The following is a 16,345-nucleotide window of genomic DNA, read 5'->3' on the forward strand; positions in this document are numbered from 1 at the left end:
CAGGGGGTATATTTTGCCATAGAAAGTATGATTAGTGCTGCAGAAAGAAAGATGAGGAATCATTTTGAGTGACTTCTCAAATCCTCTTCTATTTCATTAAAAAATTCTGACATGCAGTCTCCCAAGATGGCCACCAGAGACAAAAGAGCCCAAATGTAGCCCAAATATCACCCAGATGTAGCCCAAGTATAGCCCAATGACAGAATGTCCCAGAGTGTTCTAAAGAACAACTAGAGCGCTAACAGTCTTACTTATAACAAAAGTATGGCACACCAGAAGCCATCTTGATTGGAATGAAGTGGTAAGTCTGAAAACATTTAATTTAAAAAGGAACAAAATGAGGGGGTTCATTTTGCCATAGAAAGTATGATTAGTGCTGCAGAAAGAAAAATTAGGGCACATTTTGAGTGACTTCTCAAATCCTCTTCTATTTCATTAAAAAATTCTGACATGCAGTCTCCCAAGATGGCCACCAGAGACAAAAGAGCCCAAATGTAGCCCAAATATCACCCTGATGTAGCCCAAGTATAGCCCAATGACAGAATGTCCCAGAGTGTTCTAAAGAACAACTAGAGCGCTAACCGTCTTACTTATGACAAAAGTATGGCACACCGGAAGCCATCTTGTTTGGAATGAAGTGGTAACTCTTAAAACAATTAATTTAAAAAGAAACAAAATGAGGGGGTATATTTTGCCATAGAAAGTATGATTAGTGCTGCAGAAAGAAAAATTAGGGCACATTTTGAGTGACTTCTCAAATCCTCTTCTATTTCATTAAACAATTCTGACATGCAGTCTCCCAAGATGGCCACCAGAGACAAAAGAGCCCAAATGTAGCCCAAATATCATCCAGATGTAGCCCAAGTATAGCCCAATGACAGAATGTCCCAGAGTGTTCTAAAGAACAACTAGAGCGCTAACAGTCTTACTTATGACAAAAGTATGGCACACCAGAAGCCATCTTGATTGGAATGAAGTGGTAAGTCTGAAAACATTTAATTTAAAAAGGAACAAAATGAGGGGGTTCATTTTGCCATAGAAAGTATGATTAGAGAGAGAGGTGGGCTGGCGGTACCGGACTTTAAGGCATACTATTGGGCAACGGTCTTGCAATACATCAGAGGTATGCTGGGGGGGAGTGTTATAGATAGATGGAGAGGTAGAGATGGTGTCCCAGACATATATGAACTTGTAGTGAAAGTCTCCAATCAATGGCTACTCACATATGAGGAGAGGAGCTATTACAAAAAAGTAAGGTTTAAGACTTTGGTGGCCGCAAGGTTAGTCTGGTCTGGGATAAGGAGAAAATTAAAATTAAAATTAGGGAATTATTATACCCCTCTATACGGGAATCCATCGCTGCCGGGGGTATTTCATGACTCCGTTATGAGGGGTTGGGATGCATATGGGGTAAAGACTATTGGGGATCTTATAGGGGCAGCCGGTCTGATCACTTTTGAGCAGGCACAACGCTTATATAAATTAGGGCGTAGACATTTTTTTAAATACCTACAAGTGAGGTCATCTTTGCTAAAGAAACAGGGGGGGACATGAACTTTCAAAGAGTTGAGCTGATGGAATGTGTAAGGGATGAAGGGGGATCCTCTATCTCGCAACTATATGGGGAAATTTGCAAATATAAAGAGGATGATTGTGGCAGAATGTATGAGAAGTGGAGAGGCAAACTAGGTCTAATAGGAAATGAGGCAGAGAGGTCATTAAAACTGTCAAATTCGGTGCTAAGAGTGGCAAACCTACAGTCTCAACAATATAAGACTTTGTTTGAACTTTACTATACTCCTCATAGAATAGCGCAGTGGGGGGGAACATACGGGTGCGTCTGTCCAAGATGCCAATCCACGCAAGCAGACACAATTCATATGTTTGCATCATGTCCCTCTTTAGATGTGTATAAAAAATCTTTAGAACAATTTTTTGCTGATTCACTGGGGATTAATTTATTTTTGACTGATGAAGTTATGATTTTGGGTGTAGCGAGGGAGGGTGTAGAAGTTCTCCACCATGAATTTCTGTATTTAGCTATGACTCTCAGTAGATTATGCATAGCCACACTCTGGAAGGATCCCAACCCCCCAACGCTACAGCAATGGATCTCTCGGGTATTGGCCATATATATCTTAAAAATGGCCCTATATGAAAAAAGGGGGAGGGAAAAAAAAGAAGTTGGACGGAGGATATGGGCCCCAATAATTGAATGGAAACGAAGGCTGGGTGAGATATAAGCTGAAATAGGGGGAAAGTCTAACGCAACTAAGACTGTATGATATTTCTTGATGATGGTTTTCTATTGTTTTTGTAAGGAGTTTTCTCTTTCTTATGATTTACCTTTCCCAGACCATAGCTCTTTATGTTACGTTTTTGAAAAAAATGTTCTTTATTTGTTTTGAACCCGAAGATAATGCTTTCTGAACTGTAAGGTACTTTTGTTTCTCTGGCAATGTCTTATGAATTTGTAACTCTGATGTTGATGAAATAAAAATTTATTTAAAAAAAAAAAAGAAAGAAAGTATGATTAGTGCTTCAGAAAGAAAAATTAGGGCACATTTTGAGTGACTTCTCAAATCCTCTTCTATTTCATTAAAAAAATTCTGACATGCAGACTGAAACATGCACTTTGAATACCAGCAGCAGACTTCCCTGGTGAGCAGTAGCTTTACAACAGTGATATAATGAGCAACTAGAGTGCTAACATTCAGAATTTATGGCAAATGTGTGACACATTTGAATGCCTTCTTGATGGAACCAAAGTAAACAAGCATTGAAAATGCAATAGACCTCGCCCTCGTTTAAGTTAAAGCCATTCTGTTTGTAATGAGGTGGCTTTTTAGCTTTGCTTTTGATAGTGTTTTTCAAACTTGCATGTAAATAACATGCATATGTATGCATATATGTATATGTATGCATTCATTTATATTTGTATTTATATAGATATGCAGATTATATATGTATATATATGTATGTATATATATATATATACACATGCATATATATAAATGCATATATATGCATATATATATATGTGTATATGTGTGCGTGTAGATAGACCGAGGCACAAGAAAGCATAAAAACAAACGTGAAGAACACAAAAAGGGGGCAGGGTAGATACACCCTGACCCCCTAGGCCTGCCCAGGTGGTCCCACAAGGACAAAAAAGGGCCACATTTGAGATGTCATCAGTGATGTCACTGACCATGTCATGAATGATCTAATATGTGACATCATCAGCAGTGGATTGCGGGTGCGCGAAATATAGTTAGTACAACTAACTATATAGGAGCAATTTCAATGGTTTTGTATGAGTGAAATGTCCAGCTAACTATAACACCCCTAAAACTTATAGTTTTTTTAGTGAATTTCAAAAGTTTTTTAAAAGCTAATTCTTAACTATATAAGGCCTGAAACCTATGCTTTTTTCAGTGAATATATATATATATCACATCTTGCTAAAATAAGGCAGAGGAGACCAGGATTTCCCGGCTAACACACTGACCTGAGACGCTGAGGTTTCCGGATGCAGACACTCCAGCTTGCAGTGGTCTAACATTCCCTCGCGCGGGTGTTGGACTCGAGACCAGGACGGGGTCCCACAGTCTCTAACTTCAGGTAATGGGATTGACTTTATCCTAGAGGCATTCTTCGCTTAACACCTACACACATGCCTGGTACACTTAGGTACATCTAGTTGGGAGGCATCGTAGGAGTTGGCATCTTTTTATTATCATGTATTTTATATATTTCTATGTATTCATGATTACTGCAAGATGCTAGAGTTATACCATCTGTTTACTTTCGTAATACTGCTAATCATTTATATCTTTTACTGTCTAACGATAGTTGCAGCTCATCTATTTTACACTATTCAATAAATATTTATTAAAAAAGCCCAACTGTTTATTCTGTGTATCTCTTTAAACAGACTAAGTGAGCACGAGTGACTGAGGGAAGAGTAATACATTGTTTCCACAGTCCTGAGGGATCAGGGTTGTCATGTTGGATGGTGGCCAAGAACTATTCTCTCCTTGGTAAGAGGAGATTATAGTGGCATTGTGAACTAGCTGATACAAGAGGCCAACATACTCGGTGGGGGTGTTCAGAGTCAGTCTGACACCAATCCTACAGTGTATGCTGCCAAACGCGCAAATCCTGTATAGTTTTATAGGAACTACACAACACTATTTGTTGAGGAGTTTTTCAACAAGTAGCAACAGGGATCTCTGAAATCTCTTCGTGGTTCATTGTCTTACCATTGTGTGAATAAACAAAGAAACAATAGAAAAGAGTAAAGCCCTTTATTGGAGGTTACAATTTGAATCAACCTTTATTTAAATAAAATAGTCATAAATGATAGTGCAGCCTTTTCATAATCAATCCATCATAGAAACTTAAATACCTGAAAAAACACATTGCAAGAACAATAAGTAAAAATAAGTGACAAAGAGCAAATCTGGCATGTGTCAACTCTTGGAAACAACCGACATCTAGCATTCCCTACCATGTGTCCCTTCTTGGAATTCTTAACCCATTACATGTAAAGTTTACTGCCCTCCATGCTAATCTTTTTCTTGACATTTCGACATGCATGCAAATTTTTAATTCCTGATTTGCTTACTGGAAATATGTGTTACTCTGATTCTTTATTCCTCATCCCATTACTTACTAATTGAATTTGTGAGGCAATTCCGCATTTGAGTCACTCCTTTCAAGCACCCCATAAAAAAACACAGGCAATGAAAATAAGCCACCATTATTTCTCTATTAGAGAGTAATGGGAGTTCTAGTTTTTCTAAGAATACTAGACTTTCCAAAATAGTCTCAAAAATAAGACAAGAGGGAGGGGCCATTATTAATGAGATGAAGAATACGAATTCATAAAAATGAAGATTATTGGTAGCTAATCAGACATTACCTCCTCATCCATTTCACACCCAACCACCTAATAATTGCAGGAACACCTAAACATGCATACGTTCAAGTTGACAGAAATAATGCTACATTGATCAGTTTCATGGACAGAAAAAAAATAAAAAAATAAAAACAAAGAATATGAATTACTCTGTCAAGGTTAACTGCAGCTCTAAACATATTTTGAAATAAAAATTGCCATACCAAAATTCAAGCCCTGGGCTAAATTCAACCTATAGTGAGCAACAAAGATAGGCCCATGTTGCTGCAGCACAAATGTCTATGATAGGGAAACCACTCATGAACCAGCCATACCTCCAGTTGACCGAGCCTGGATAGAACATGGAGGAAAAAGATTAGCCTTGGAATAAGAGATATAAATGACATCCTGTATTCAATGAGTTAAGGTAGACATAGAATATATCAATAATAACACAGTTGAGTCAATCTTTCTGAAATCAGCAGACCCAATCAAAAAAGGTTTGACTGTACTGATCATATTTAAAAGGGATTCAGAAGCAGAGGGAAAAGGACCGACCAGAAGCACAATCTCTGGGATCCTATGAAGTGCCAAATTTACTTAGGGAAAAACTGAGAGCCAAGTCTCAAAACAATGCGATCCTCAAACAACCTAAGGTATGGGGATTACAAATCAATCTTCAAAACTCAGCTAATCTTATGGCAGTTACAATGGCCACCAAAAAGACTGTCATGGGGATGGGCCATGCCTTTACGCTGTGTTAAGTTAGCATGAGCTTATTAGAAGTTTAAACGCCATTTTTCCTTTCTGCTGCTTTTGCACACGGTACACAATATTATAAATGTTTAGAGTCTAGCAGAATATTTTGCTTCATACGAGAATAATATGTATTCCTATAGTAGCAGCCTTGCTTGGTAAGCTATGTCTGAACAGTGAGTGCCGAGGCCTTCAAGGTTATTCCAATACAGTGGTTGTTGTTCGGTCTGATCAGCGCACATTCTAGACATAACACATATGCAGATGTGGCCACCTCTGATTTTGGCGCGTTTAATAATGCACTGCGCAAAGCATGCAGACACAGTTTGGAGAACATTTGCATGCAGAGACCTGGTGTAGAAAGTTAGGTGATCCCTTTCTACTAGGACCAGAGGTATGGGGCCGCCCTTGTAATCCCAAGAGACCTTCTATAGATATAAAATAATATACTAGCAAGGGAGGGTAAGATTTAGGTGTAGTCTAGCCTTTTTCCCTTTAGCATTCTAACATGCTTTCCCCCCTTGTATTTTATGGAATAGTAACTATGCTGATAACCTTGTTGCTTATAATATGTCTGCTTGTATTAGCTAAGATACTGCGCCTGAGAACACGGCATTAGAAATAAATATTTCAAACTTGCACGTGTCTTCATTTACTCCTCGTTTTGGACTGTTATGAGAGTATAACGAAAGAGTGTTCATGTGTTCCACGTTTCCTGAGGTGTTCTAAGCTTCATGTTATGGGTTGTCTAATCATTGGGGGTATGGAAGAACCAATGAGACACTGATTGCTAGTCTGGTAGGGGATTTTGGATACTAAGTTGAGTTTTGGTACACCCTAATTCACTGAGGTTCCAAGTCTCTATGCACAGTTCTGTGTAGGAGCAGAATCCCTGTGACATGGCACCCTAACCATGGTGGTCTTATTACATGACACTTGAGTAGTACTTCTATCAGTCCTTAACCCCTTCACTATTGTTTCCGGATAATAATAGTGTCGGACAAACCTACCTATAGTTACATAGGTCTTTCAAGCTTGAATCTTTTCAAACGGTTTCCTTTTGAATTACTACCCAGTTGTGCTACCAACTCTGGGTGCTTTCAGAATCAATCAGTCAATCAGAGTACTTGTAGAGCGCGCTACTTACCCGTGAGGGTCCCAAGGCGCTGAGGGGAGAGGGGGTGCTGCTACTGCTCGAAGAGCCAGGTCTTGAGGAGTATTCTGAAGGTGAGTAGGTCTTGGGTCTGTCGTATGTGGGTAGGGAGGATGTTCCAGGTCTTGGCGGCGAGGTAGGATAAGGATCTGCCGCCGGAGGTCGTTCGTTGGATGCGGGGAACAGCGGCGAGTGCGAGGCTGGTGGAGCGGAGCTGGAGGGTGGGGGTGTAGAAGCTGAGTCTGCTGTTCAGGTAGGCTGGTCCGACGTTGTGGAGTGCTTTGTGTACGTGAGTGAGGAGCTAGAATGAGTTTTCTTTTGGAGCAAAAATGTTATAACCAGATGTATGAACAGATTTCCCATAGATGCTGAACAGGTAAAACGGGTTGATACATCTGGCCCCAAGTTGTTAAAAATATCAATATTGCATTATTTTTATATGTTCCAGTTCATATATTCATTTTCTAGGTTGCATATTAGTTGTATAATTGTTGACACTATTTTCAAATATAGTTTGCAATTTTAAGTTATTTATCGCTTGTTATTTAATTGTGAAAAGTAATTTATGATGTCGTAGCAGGTTGTGAGGTTTGTAGGGGTAAAGGGTGAAAAGTTAATTAAGTATAATTAATCAATATTTCATTTTAATTTAGTTATTTAGCTGATAATTATGTAAATTATGTGAATATTATATTTTTCAGTCACATTTAAGGTGGGTTTTTTTTGGTCTGTAGGTATTTATAGGATGGGAAGATAATTGAAAAATAAGTAATGAATAATGAATAATTGATTTATTATTCATTATTTAATTTATTGTTAATGATGTATATTGTGAAAATATATTTTTAAAGTTTTCATTTAGTTGTGGGTGGTTGGGCTTGTAGGGTATAGGGTGGGAAGTTAATTAAGTAATAATTCATTAACATTAGTCGGCCATGCGGCAAGTGCAAGGAAAGTGGTTTTCTTTATTTTTTTCCACTTTCTTTCATCGTCTGTAGGCTCCCTCCCCACCCCGCCGCACCACCAAAACGCTCTTACATGCATGGGCCACTTTTGGGTTTCAGAGGATAGGAGCAGAGGTGGTTTTGGTTTGCCCTTTTGGCATTAGAGGCACAGGCTCTCCATTCTAATAGAAATTATTCTTTCTTAGTATTGGTTTCGTCTTCTCTCTACCGCTACCATGCCTACAGAGTTTGAGGTTAGCGGCGTGCAGTTTGAGAGGGAAGGGCTTAGGACATTTTCTATGTCTCTTGCTGTTTCAGGCTTCCTGGAAATCATCAACTAGAAAATCTTATGTTTGTTACTGGGCCTTCTTCTCAAAATGGTGTAACAATAATGGGGTTTCTCTGGACCTATTGCTCTCCAGATAGGATTTTACTTTTTGCAACTTTTACAGGTTTGTTTCGACAAACATTGGTCTATTTGTACTGTGATAGTGCAGTGGGCAGCAATCAAGGCCATTGTTCCACTTTAGGGTGCTCTTTTGAAGACTGAGAAGTGGGTTTCTAGAATTTGTAAGGGGTTTGACTTATTGAGATCCAATGTAAATATATCATTATCTTTTCCTGGAACCTTCTGTTACTCCTTTTGAACATTTGGCTGAGGTCTCTCTGAAAGTTTTTATTTGAAGGGGTGAATCCAGCTAAAACCGGCTAAGAAGTGCCTGGAATGGACAAAGGACCCAATCTAGCAGCCGTTACCACGTGGGGAAGGGCGCCATCAAACCAAACTCGGTGCTGCCATGCAGAAATCGGAATCTCATGTGTCCTATAAGGAACATATTCCTGGGGCACGGCTGAGTGAGTGTAAGTGTGAAAAACCTGCGTGTTCGCATCCGCTGCAGGAAACGTCACCCAAGAGTAGAATATCTCAAACGGGTAAGCAACCTCTTCACTTAGAACTAAAATCACCGCCAAGCCCTCCAAACCAACATTATATGCTTGCAAATGACTGCGAACCGCAATACGACTATGTTGCGGTATAACAATGTCAGCCATAGCGACACGGAGAAGAAAAGGTACTTCGGATGTGTGCTGTATAATCCAGCAAAGCAGGAAAAATTAGGAGAAATAAAATAATGTCTCCTTTTTAATGCATGCTTCAAAGTGGTGTTTAATTTTTATGCAAAACCCTGTCTCTTATAAAAAAAAAATGGGTGGTTGCAAGCGAACACCCAGTTACCACTCATGGAACTCCCCATTGATGTAACAAGTTTTGCCCTGAAAATTAAGTTCAACAAAAACCATTATGTTTAGCTTTCTGTCACTTTTGTGACGCAAACCCAGCACAAACAATGTGTAAATCTGGGCCTTACTGTCATGATTAAAAGGGATAGTATGCTTTCCATGCTTGAAAGAATTACTTATCACATTGTATAATTCCTGACCCAAAAACATATAACCTGAAATAGGCATCTTTAACAGTCATTCTTCCAACCGTTCGGAAATAAGTGTCTCCTAGGTGCTACAATGCCACTTGAGTTGCCATCATAGCAGATGCCTTTAGAATGTCAAAGGTAATATCTGAGACACATTTTTCTTCTGCCTCTATAGCTCCGAATAATTGTGCATAATCCTCCCCCTCCCTAGATAGCAACAGCAAGAGTCTGAAAATCCTTTACCATGGACAGAGAGCTATAAACACAATATACCCTAGCTCTCAATACAAGACTCAGGCCAGAATAAGCTCTCTTCAATAAAGCTTTAAACATGTTATATACAGGGGCCAGGATCACTCAGTCATCTGACAAAAGCTTAGCTGATTGGTCCGTCAGGTTAGCAAGTAAAGGGTCTATAGAGCATTTCAGATGAAGTTCCAGTTCTTTAACTAAAGGATACATTCTTCCCATGAATTTGAGGACAAAAGTATTTTCTGGATATCTCAACTCTCTTTTTAAGAGGTCTTTGCATGCATAATTCACAGGAAAGAATGGGTTGTTAAACTGCCTAAAGCAGTCACCACTTGTGGAATGTTGTTCATCGTCCAAAGGTAGATGTGAATTTGTGTAGTTATAATAGACCGTCCCCTTTAAATCTTTCTTTTGAATATAATTTTCCCTTGGTGCTGCAGTCTCAAGCTCATCCGTGTCATAGCTAGGGCAAGACCACAGCTGATGAAGGGAGGAGTAGAAGAGATAAAAAGAAGCACTTCTAGCAGAAGATAAGCAACCACTTTCCACTTGTTGTGCTTCAAAGGCATCTGAAATAGACCTGATCATCATCTGCAGTTATTTACCAGAAATATCTTGGGCGCCGCCGAAGAACCCATCTTAAATATTACTAGGAGGGCGGAGGGAGGAATGCTATATTTACATGTAACCAGCAATGCCGCTGAAACTGAACACAGGCAAACGGTAACAGACCAGGAAGGAAACCAAGAAAAAATAGTCCCTCAAAAACACATAAAGAACCAAAGCTGAATGAGACAGTACTTAGGGCTAGATGTAGGTAATCTCATTTTACCGATTCCTAAATACCAAATTTTACCGATTCGGTATTTAGGAATCGGTAAATATGATGTAGGTAATGAATCGGTAAAATTTACCGATTCGGTAATATTTCTTATTTCCGATTCGGTAATACCGATTCGGTAATAACAAATACCTTCCCATTCATTCCTATAGGCCTTGAGACCCATAGGAATGAATGGGAAGCCATCCACTATTACCGATTCGGTATTTACCGAATCAGTAATAGCGGGAGCATATTCAAGGGTGGCAGGGAGTCACATTGACACCCTGTTGCACCCCTGATTCATGCATATGTGCACATGTGGTGCACAAACATGCCCTAAGGCATGTATGTCTGCCACATAGCACCTTGAAAAAAAGCACATTATTGCTTTTTTAAAGGTATTCGGTATTTACCACCAACTTGTAGTTGGTGGTAAATAACGAATCTTTAAAGCAAAAATGCACTCATTTGAGTGCTACCTACATAGGTTTTAAGGATTCGGTAATTTACCGATTCCTCAAAATAAGGAATTAGTATTTTACCGATTCCTTAAAATAAGGATTCAGTAAATTATCAAATCCTTATTTCCAGCCTCCTACATTAGAAAGGGCTAAATACCGGTCGGTAACAGGAAAATCACCGATTTTCGGGCGTTACTGACCGGTATTTAGCTACCTACATCTGGCCCTTAGTCCCTGCTGCGTGGGAGGAACAAAAGGGAAAAAGGAGGGACAAAGAGGCAGGACCGACCACTAGCAGGCAATGGTTTTAAAAAGGGCACTGAAAAAAAAATCAAAAGAAGAAAGTGGCTTTGAGCCCACAAGAGAAGTTACCACAGGTCTCAAATGCTTGACCTAAAAAGGAAGCAGGCCGTCAGCACTGCTAAAGAATCACAGAACGCAGCCTAACTGCATTTACCAGTTGAAAACCTGGCTCTTCCGAGGGAAGCGCAAGACCATCACACTGCCTCAATCCTAGGAGGAAAAGTAATTAACTTCTGGCCAGCAATTGCCAACTCGGTCACCTGAAATATAAAAGTGAAATCTAATGCTCTTGCGTACCATAGGCATGAATATATTACTGCTACAGAAGAGCAGAAAACAAAATGAGCCAGATGCCAAATGCACACATTGGTTAAAAATTTACAGCAAACTAATTGCACTTAGCAGAAATTTTGAAAATTCACAAACCCAACGTGCAACAAACCAGGAGAATTGATAAGCATAACGCCTAAAAAATAAAGAATAAATATCCCAAGGAACCAAGGCCCAGCACTGCGAAGAGAGAATAATTTAAGACCGTTCCCAAAAATAACTTTAATTTCCCTTAATAGTGAATGTGGTCGCGATTATTTTCATTGTGCTCTTCTTTTATTAGGTGCTTCATGGGAATTACTGATGCGAGGAATCTCACAAATGCAATTAGTAAGAGATGGGATGATGAATTGATGAGGAGGTAAAGCGCTAGCTGACAATTTGTGAATATTGTCAAGAAAGTTTGTGAACAAGTCTGGTTGGAACAATTGCTAAACAGGGGCAAAAATGTAGGGTTTTGAAAAGTATTGTCCAAGAAAGTGAAGATTGATTTTTAAAACAAGGCTTAAAAATGTTTTTTTTCTTCACTTCACCAATAAATGGTGCTCAGTATTTCCTATACTTATTGTTTCTTTTTGTTTCACATTTGTGAGGAAGTAAGATCGGAAACACATGGGTGCCTCCGATTAGTTATAGGTTTCTAGAAACTGGAATAAATTCAGAGACTAGCAGGAGTGTTTTAGCTAGCCAGCACAACATTTTCCTAATTAAACATTGAGCCACTCCAATTCCACTGTTCCATCATACTGTTAATGACTTCTAATGATATTATAGGCAGTCTTCTGGTCTATTATAAGAATTAATAAATGGTCGTTCGAAAACAGAAAGAATTGGGAGAGTGTCTTATATCTGACTTTTTTACAGTTCCTAGGAACAGTGCATTGTATTTTTGGTGCTGTATTATCAAACAAAGTATTGGTAATAAAGTGGTTGTAGGTGGATGATGAAGTTAGCCATTGGTTAGAATAACTAGCAAAGGCAGAATAGCCATAAAGTTTTATATCGGGTAATACAAAACAACCTTCTACTTTAGGAAGAATAAGTTGCTGCATTGCACTGTGTTTACTTTTCCCAGGAGTTCTGTGAGAAAATATCTGATTTCTTCCAAACTAAAATCACAGATGCGGGGTCGTCTGCTCGGCCTAATCTCCTTCAAGGTGAGGATTTGTTTAAGGGGGAGACTCATAGGTTACCCACATTTCCCTTGATGTCGCCAGAGGTGACTGATCGGCTCTTGGAAATTTGCATATGGCCATGTCTGAACTGGGGTGACAGAGTGGGCTAAAGAACGGTGATGGATTAAACCCAGATCAGTTGACTGGGGGTGAGTGCTTGTATTGTCAACGCTCCGTCCATCACCACCTTTGGTTTTTCTTTGTTCACCATAAGTGGGCAGGGTATGCTCAGACGTGAGTCCCTTGCTCACTTTGCCACTGGATTCAAGCAAGCTGGGCTGATGACGGCTGTAATGCCAGAAACCGGTCCTCGGAAGCTTGTTTCCGGTCCAGGGAAGGCATGGCTTGGCGGTTCGGGCTGGACTGTTCCCATGAGGCACAGGATCAGACTGATTTGCATATGGCCATGTCTTAACTGGGGTGGCAGAGTGGGCTAAAGAACGGTGATGGATTAAACCCAGATCAGTTGACTGGGGGTGAGTGCTTGTATTGTCAACGCTCCGTCCATCACCACCTTTGGTTTTGCTTGGCTCCTGGAAATAGTCAAATCGGTCTCACCTTTGGATCCCTGCCCCCTCAAGGTGCTAAAAATTGGCTGTGAGAACATTATACTTCACCTTACGGCGGTTCTGAATGTTGCCATTTGGGAGGGGCAGTATTCCATCTTGTGGAAGACAGCAGTGGTTAAACCACTTTTGAAGAAGCCGTCTTTGAATCCGGTATAAATGAAAAACTATCGGCCAATCTCTCTACTTCCTGTCGCAACTAAGATTCTGGAATCCTACTTAAATTCTCACCTCAATGCCTACATGAAGGACCATCAATTACTTGATGGCTCACAACATGGGTTTAGAAACCACCATAGTACGGACACAGCATTGACTGCTGTTTTTAACAATATCCGTATTCAAATAGATGCAGGGCACACCACCCTGCTTGTTCTACTTGACCTCATCGCAGCCTCTGATACCCTGTCTCCTATGAGGCTGGTTGAATGCGTCAGAGAGATAGGAATCGATGGGTTGGCCTTGGGGCTTCTTGCCTCCTTTCTCAGTGATCAGGCACAGACAGTCAAATTTGGCCAATTCTACTTGGCCTCTAAACCCCTGTCGTGCGGTGTGCCTCAGGGCTCCTCCTTGAACCTGACACTTTAATATCTATGTTGCCCCACTGGCTAATGTTGTGGGATCCTTTGTGTTAGAGGTGCTGTTAGTACAGAATGCTGCGGCAAGGCTGGTGATGAATTTACCGAAATACCATTTAGTCACAGCCTCTATTAGAACGCTGCACTGGCTCTCCTTGGACCGAAGGATCCTTTTCAAAACACTGTACTTGACTCATGATGTCTATTATGGCTCTGGCCCAGATGGAATTAACCCCTTGCATATGCAGTGAATTTTTGCACTATCTGGGCAATTTACATAGTGGGCGAGATTCGGACGTCTGGGGGCCTTTGTCAGCACACGCCCAGTGACGCATGACGGCCGGGGGCCGTTATGAGCATGCAAGGGGTTAAGGCAATTCTCCATTGTTATGATCCCACTAGACAGCTCTGGTCCTTGGATAAATATCTGCTAACAATACCTAGGTTTAAAAAGGCAAAATGGGGAGGTAGAGCCTTCTCCACTGCTGCTGCAAAGCTGTGGAATCCCCTCCTGGAAGAGCTCTCTAGCCAGGTGTCTCATTCTCTCTTCCGTAAAGCCTTAAAGACCTGGCTTTTCTCAGTATGAGCATGCCTTCTCTGTCTGCACTTTTTAGTTCCGCCTAGTGCCTTGACACCCTTGGGGCTAAGTCTGCGCTCTATAAGTTTATTATTCATTCATTTGACCACAGATACATGCTGTTATAAGGAAGAAAACAAGATATAGGCTGCTTAGCTCAGCCGTGAAGCACTATTTCTACCTCCTGATCAGGCAGCACACTGATACCCTATTGGTGCGAATATTACCTGATATTTATGTGGGTTAAACAGAGGAGCTTTGCTCTGCTGAAGGCACAGAGTGGTGCTAACCTCCCTCATTCTGCTCAAACACTGGGCATGGTGCCAAAAAACAGCAAACGATCCAGCAGAGTAATCACAGGTGCCTTATACAGTGCAGGACAGGGACTACACCATGCTGGCCTGTTTCCTCCAAATGCATCGGGAGTTTGTGGCGGGAGAAGTTAACACTCCAAGGGTGAAATTACAGGCTTTAATCACCCACAGGTAATCTAAACGTAGACGTAACACCTAATGTATAAGAAGAAGAGATTGCTACAGAGATCTCTTCCATCTAAACCTTAAACTTACAGCCATTACGCAAAGCCATAATGGAGACCACATGCACTCTGGGAGTGGGAGTTCCAAAATGGGCAAAACATGCACACATATCGTTAAACAGATCAAAGAGCTGGAAGTTTTAACTATGGCACTTAAGGAGTTATCCTAAAAAACGATGATGGTACAGGAAACTTGGATTATAGATATTCAATCAATACTTGAGGACTTTGAAAACAGGAAAAACTAGAATAATCTCAGAATTTTGGATATGTTGAAGTTACAGAAGATAGTAACACTAAAGCATATATTATATGTTTGTTTATATCAGCAGTTCCAAACTTGAATTACTGGGATCTTCTAATCCAGAGCATACATAGTTTTTCCATAAACTTTAGGCAAACATCTTTGGAATCAAAAACCCAGGGAGATCCTGTTTTAGGGGGAATTCTTTTGTTCCGTCACAAGATTTTTGAAAACCCATACTGAGACAAAAGTTAAGGCTTGTTGCCACGTGATTTTTGCAAAGCGCAAAGACTGCTACTCAACATTAGAGAGGCAATAGAGACTTTGACAGTTGATAACTGGCCCTGCTAAGCCTTATAGTCTTGAAAGACTCCAAAGTCAGCATATTGATTTCTGAGATAAAAGCAAAAGCTTTTGTGGAAACTTTGGGATTAATAAATACAGCTCCTTTGGAAGCAGGGACGGTAGAATGCTAAGACAGCACACATACTTGTCCAGAGATTTTGCTATCAGCATGGCATTTCTCTCTATAAATTTGGAAGCTTCTGATAAAGAATATTGGAAAAACAGGAAGGTGGGGACCTGGGTGTGTCAGTAGGGTTGGAGGAAATGGTTCAGGGAAGAATTACTAGGGGACCAAGTTTTGAATGCAGAAGAAATAAACAAGAGAAGCGATCGCCAGTGATTTGGGAGCTGGGAGCAGTCACACACCACCGATGGTGAGCAGAGCAGCCTAATGGCTCTGGTATTTGAGGAGAATATGGTACACTGGGGACAGATATGTGATGACCTAATTGACTTGAATACAAGGAGAACTGAAATTCATAACAAACTGAATCAAATGTGTTTTTTGAAGGGGAAACTGGATGTGTATTTTGACATGCTCACAACTGATCTGAAAGTAATTCTGGAGCGCTGGAAAGACACGAGATCCTAGCAGTTGATGGTTGCAATTGATTTACTAGAATGATAAGAACAGGAAAGTAGTTTCTCTAATTTCAGAGGCTAAAGACAAGGCAGTGACTTTCACAGGAATAACACGTTTAGAAATCAAAATAGAGACCACAAAAGAAACACTGATAGTGCATTACATTAATAGTATTTTTTCTGTATGAACAAAACTATCTATTTTTATAGACAGAAAAATCTACTACATTTTTATACTTTTACCACTTGTTGAGCCTCGTAACTATCCTCATTTTCTGAATGCTGGGAAAAGTGGTAACTAGAGAAGGTCATACAGAGTTGAAAATGCATTGATCTATGTTATGTTAGGATTTCTGTCCTTTAAGCAAAAGACTTACAAACC

At 40.2% G+C, this 16,345-nt stretch overlaps 1 protein-coding gene across 2 annotated transcripts in view; it reads right to left on the reverse strand.

Moving 5' to 3' along the window:
• The window catches only part of LOC144784686 (ATP-dependent translocase ABCB1-like), a 1,804,387-nt gene that overhangs the window by 1,706,156 nt on the left and 81,886 nt on the right, over nucleotides 1-16,345 (reverse strand). The window lies entirely within an intron of this gene.

Source organism: Lissotriton helveticus, chromosome 10 (assembly GCF_964261635.1).
Source record: "Lissotriton helveticus chromosome 10, aLisHel1.1, whole genome shotgun sequence".
In the NCBI taxonomy this organism is placed as follows: domain Eukaryota; kingdom Metazoa; phylum Chordata; class Amphibia; order Caudata; family Salamandridae; genus Lissotriton; species Lissotriton helveticus.